This window comes from Rattus norvegicus, chromosome 1 (assembly GCF_021556685.1).
Source record: "Rattus norvegicus strain SHRSP/BbbUtx chromosome 1, alternate assembly SHRSP_T2T, whole genome shotgun sequence".
NCBI classification, from domain to species: Eukaryota; Metazoa; Chordata; class Mammalia; order Rodentia; family Muridae; genus Rattus; species Rattus norvegicus.
The window spans coordinates 169,526,205-169,532,011 of NC_141534.1; the positions used below are offsets into that span (position 1 = coordinate 169,526,205).

Below are 5,807 nucleotides of genomic sequence, written 5' to 3' on the forward strand. Positions count from 1 at the left end.
ACTCTGTGGTAAGGATGGATCGGGACTGCAGGCAGAGATGACAGTTGTCATGAGGAGAGACGCGTTGGTATTAATCATCAGAGCCTGGTGCTTCTGTGCCACTCTGCCCATGCCATGAGCTTTCAGAGTGTGAGTGTAAAAATGAGGGAGGTCGGGGAGGCAAAATGATGGCTGCCTTAATCATTTGGTCATCCAGTGGAGTTTGTGTTTGGAACTATCAGAACAGCCAGAGGTCAGTCCAGCTGTCCTAGCAGCTGTTTTGAGGCTTAGTGGGAACATGAGTGGAGGGAGAAATGCTTCTTGACTCTGAACCTATTTGTTTTGTGACTCTGAAGAGCTCCATTCTCAAGTCTGGATAAATAATAATAATACACTCCATTAGCCTCTAGCAGAGAGCTTGCAGATCTGTCCTGTGATGGCCTAGAACTTTTAGGTTTCCCTTACGAATTAGTAAATTCTACACTACAAAAAGCATCCATAAACAAGTAAGATTAACTACAGTTTTAAACAATGAATGTTAGCCACTGCCCCACCCCCGTCACCATTCTTTGCTCTCAACTCCCTCTTTCTCCCAGTGATGCCCTTCTTTACAAGCCCCCTTTTTACTGCCATCCTTCATTTTGTGTGAATAGATTAGAGTTTCTTGCCTGAGTATAGGTGGGGAGTTATGGGCTGTATTCTTATGCAGTGCTAGGAGAAAGAGGGTGTCTTTGGTCTTATTATTTTGATGTAGCTTATGGCCACACATTGCATTTTTCTCTCATGGTCTTTTTAAATAAACAAATAGGATGGTTTAAAAAAACAAGGTAGATAATAAGTAAATGAATCAAATGGCTATGGCCATTATAACTTTACTTTTTAAGAGCAGAAGGTAGGCACGACTTGACCCAAGCCTGCAGCTTGATGACCCCTGGAATGACTTCCCAGCCAGCATTTACAGTTTTGATTTTGATTTTGTGTTTTAAGACAATCTCTGTTCCTGTCATCCAAGCTGGCTTTGGACTGTCAACCTTCCCAGCACTGATATTTTGAGTGTCTAAAGCAACCATGTTGCCCTGGAGTTACCTGTTTCAAAAGCCCTTTTCTGGTAAATGTAAGAGGACAGGGAGGCTGGAGGGAGGGGTAAGGGAGTAGCTCCAACCCTCAGGTCCTAAACGATGTTCTCTGTTTAGAGGAAAGCCAGAATTCTGGGTGAAGATGGGCTCATATGACTCGTGTAAGTCATCACACAGGTAATGTTTCATGTGTGTGAGAGTAAGCTCGACACAGTTAATGGTGAACTGGAAATTTCTCAATGCATTAGGGGAAGCCTGACTGTACTTGTGTAGTGCATAGTGAAGGGCTACTGGTGTGAATTGTAAAAATGAAAGCCAGTGTCACTGCTTGATCAGAACATTTGTGAGCTAACACATATGATGGCGACTGTAAGAATATGGTGAAAATGTGTGTGCATGTATGTGCATGTGTATGTGGATTGTGTGTTTGTGCATTTGTATGCATGTGTGTGTGTGCATGTGTATGTGTGTGTGAGTGTGTGTCTGTGTTTTTCTTTCTTTCCACTATGTGGATTCTAGCAACTGAAGTCATGTTATCAGGCTTGGCCTCTTTTAGACACCGAGTCATCTTGACTCAATGGCCCAATGAAGGGTTTTAAAATTAAAGGAAGCTTGGTGCTACCTAAACTTGGATTTTAGACTGGCTACTAACAGATTGTTTGAAAAAAAATATTTACTTAATTGTTAGTTTCTCACACAAATTTGTGATGGCTTCAATTTCATGTATTTGATGTGAGAATTAAAAATAAGAATATGTTTGATATTCAGGCATTCAATGATTACTATTATAAAATTAAGAAACGTAAGTAATTGGAGATTACACACAAACATAAATGAAAGGTGACATTAGGCTTGGCGATTGTGGCACAGTAGATGGTTCTGTAGAGGAGATGCAGGGTAGTTTTTGGGTTACAGGGAGATGGCAGTAGGTTTGTGAGGAGGGAGGGGGAAGGCAGCAGAGGATAAATCTTGCTTTTGTGAAATGGAAAGGAGAGGAGACACAGACATATGTACACAGCTGGTTCAGTCGGGAGAAGTTGAAGTCTCTAGCCATGGATTAATGTGGAGGGGTAAAGACAGGGTTGGGGTCCAGTCCACATATGGAAGGTTCAGCCTTGCAGTGGAGGAAGAGGAAACATGGCTGTATATGAATCAGTGGTAGAGGACGTGAGGGGCTCTAACACCAGCTTTCTCCTTGAACAAGGCATCTGAATGTCAAAATTGTCTGATAAATTGAGGCAGGGTGGAGTAGGACAGACAACAACAGATTCAAGTTTGCTCTGAGGATCCAGATTTCAGCCTACCATTTGGACAACCTAGTGATCTTTGCTGTTTGTTCTCCTATCAGTGAAATGGGAAGGCTGCCATCGTTAGCTCAGCTGCAGTGATTAAGACACAAAGCACAGGCAGCCATAACTGATGCTTGCTCACCCCACCCTCTCTTCTCTATGCATCTGACACTGCACGGCAAGAGAGAGCTACTTAAAATGCACACGTACCCACCATTCCTTAGCCTGTCCATCAGTTCAGACTCAGAAACTGCAAGATGTCATAGGGAGAAACAAAGGTTCAAGTCAGTGTGCCAAGGAGGGCAGTGGTGGGTAGGGTGGGAACTCATGCTTCAGTGGTAGAATTCTTGCATCCCAAAGAAGGCAGGAGCAGGGAGCTTAGATAGGCAGTACTGAGTGACTACAAAATGATAAAAATTCCTCTGCAGCAACTTCAGTATCTGTTGAAATATTGAGAAACTGGGCATTTAGCCCAATGGTAAAGTACCTGCTTACCATGTATGTACCACCACCACCACCACCACCACCACCACCACCACCACCACCACCACCACCACCATCACATGTAACTCTCAAGAAATAAGGACAAATCAGATGTTGCTAGACTGTAGCTTAGTAATAGAGTGCTTGCCTAGTGTGCACAACACCCTGACTTTGATTTCTAACAGCAGTGTCTAAAAAGGAGAGGGGGCTGAATTTGCAAGAAGAGAGGCTGGCAATGGTAGAAATAAAGATGTATAAATAGGATGGCCGTGTCTAGGAAACCAGTCTGATAACTCTTGTATTTGCACCAAATGCAGCTACCCAGCTTTTATAGATGCCCAAAGTCAAAGGGGGAAGCCTCAGGCAATAGTGTGTGATGCGTACAAGCCTTGCTCCCTTAATGTCTTCTCTGGACTCTGAGCTCCATTTTCAAAAGCTCTTTCAGATTTCCTCTCCCTGCAACACCCCCCCCCCCCCCCCCAGTAATGAGTCTGAGTCTTCAGTGGCGGCTTCTTCTTCCTCTTCCTCTTCCTCTTCCTCTTCCTCTTCCTCTTCTTCTTCTTCTTCTTCTTCTTCTTCTTCTTCTTCTTCTTCTTCTTCTTCTTCTTCTTCTTCCTCCTCCTCCTCCTCCTCCTCCTCCTCCTCCTCCTCCTCCTCCTCCTCCTCCTCCTCCTTCTTTCCGGAGCTGGGGACCGAACCCAGGGACTCGCGCTTGCTAGGCAAGTGCTCTACCGTTGAGCTAAATCCCCAACCCCCCTCTTCCTCCTCCTCCTCCTCCTCTTCTTTGTCTTCGTCTTTGTCTTCATCTTCATCTTCTTCTTCTTCTCCTCCTCCTCCCTTCTCCTCCTCCTCCTCCCTCCTCCTCCCCCTCCTCTTCTTCTTCCTCCTCCTCCTCCTCTTCCTCCTCCTCCTCCTCCTCCTTCTGTATACCTTCTAAAACCTTGGGGCTGTATGCAAGCCCTTCAGTGATTTGCCTCTTACTTCCTCTAACCCCCGAGTCCTTTGACACGTCTTTGATGTGGCCCATGTTCCTCCATCATCACACTTCTTTACTTTGGCAAGCCCTTACTTATTCTTAAAGATTAAGGTCATGAAGCCCTTCTAGAAAGCATTTTCAGAACTCATCCCAAAGTTTTTCAGGTTGGGCTTTTTCTTATACATTTGCTTATTTTATGTAAATAGATACTGTACTTGGTTTTTGTCTGTTCCTCAGATACCCATACCTTGAGCAAAGCTGGTGCCCAGTGTGCCCATTGAACTGATAGGCAGCTCCGTTGGGACTTTTCTTTTGAGAAGTAATATTCCAATTGCACAGCTCAGAGCTGTGGCCTTCTAGACTGGTCTGTCTTAAAGATAATCCACCCCATCTTTCACTCAGTTTCAAATGATTAGAGAAACCTAGGGCAGGACAGCAACTTACTGTTGTTTATATAGTAGATAGAATGGTGAGGATTTGTCCTCATCTCTTCACCGAGAGATGTACTATGGGGTTGCCACAATTACTGCTCAGAGTGCTTTTTGCTGTTCTATCCAGTGAAAAATGTCCCATTCTCCTCCTCAACCCCTTCCAGCTTTTTGGGAAGAGAGAAGTGACTGCCATATCCCATACTCTGATATACACATGACCTGGCCTGGGTATGGCAACTTTTACCCACACAGGAACCAGCCATTCTGCATTCATTTTGTTGGGCATCCCTGGCCTGGAAGAGCAGCACTTGTGGATCTCTCTCCCCTTCTTCATTTCCTACCTGGTGGCACTCTGTGGAAACAGCATTCTTATCCTTGTAATCCTCACTGAACACAGTCTCCACGAGCCCATGTACCTCTTCCTCTGCATGCTGGCTGCAGCTGACCTCATCCTGTCTACTACCACTGTGCCCAAGGCTCTGGCCATATTTTGGTTTCATGCTGGAGCGATTTCCCTTGATGGCTGTGTCACTCAAATCTTCTTCATCCATGCTACCTTCATTGCTGAATCGGGGATTTTGCTGGCCATGGCATTTGACTGCTACGTGGCCATCTGTGACCCACTGCACTACAGCACAGTGCTCAGTCATATGGTAATTGTTAGGATCCGCTTGGCTGTGGTCTTGAGAAGTTTCTGTGTGATCCTCCCAGATGTGCTCCTTTCTGCCTTTCTGCCACAGCAATGTGTTGCCGCACACCTACTGTGAACACATGGCCGTTGCCAGGTTTGCCTGTGCTGATATTTGCGTCAATGTTTGGTACGGCTTGTCTGTCCTCCTGTCTACTGTAGTGCTCGATGCTCTGCTCATATTGGTCTCCTACGGTCTCATTCTTCACACAGTCTTCCGCCTCCCTTCCGGAGGAGCCCGGCAAAAGGCCCTGGGCACATGTGGATCCCACCTTGGTGTTATTTCCATGTTTTACCTGCCTGGCATTTTTACCATAATTACCCAGAGGTTTGGGCACCACGTTCCTCTCCATACCCACATCCTACTGGCCAATGTCTGCATGTTGGCCCCTCCCATGCTGAATCCCATCATCTATGGGATCAAAACCAGGCAGATTCGTGAGCGTGTACTAAGTAGTTTGTCTTCACAGTGGAAACTATGCTGAGTTTGATTAACTAGGCGGCATACGCAACACAGAGCTTTACAGTGTGTACCTACTTTGCAAAGACTCAAGAATGAATCAAGACTTCCATGGATAGGGTACAAAGTGATTTGTCTTGACTCTCAAAGTCATTTTGCTACGTGACCAGAGAAGTATAGTGTTTAGGAAGCACGAACTTTTGGGTGAGGATTGAATCTTGACTTTATTGATGATAGTGGTGGCAACAATGACAATGATGACGATGACGACAACAACAACGACGACGACAATGACAATGACGATAGTGATGTTAGACCTTGGGCAAATTACTTATTTTTTTTTTAAAAAAAACTCTACTTAGGATATTCTTCGGACAACTTTAAAGGAGAGATTCCCACACCAAAGTAACTAAAAAACAAGAAAG

The 5,807-nt window shown here is 45.0% G+C and overlaps 1 pseudogene; it reads left to right on the plus strand.

Annotated features, from left to right (window-relative positions):
• Nucleotides 4,465-5,407, plus strand: Or52b3-ps1 (olfactory receptor family 52 subfamily B member 3, pseudogene 1; annotated as a pseudogene).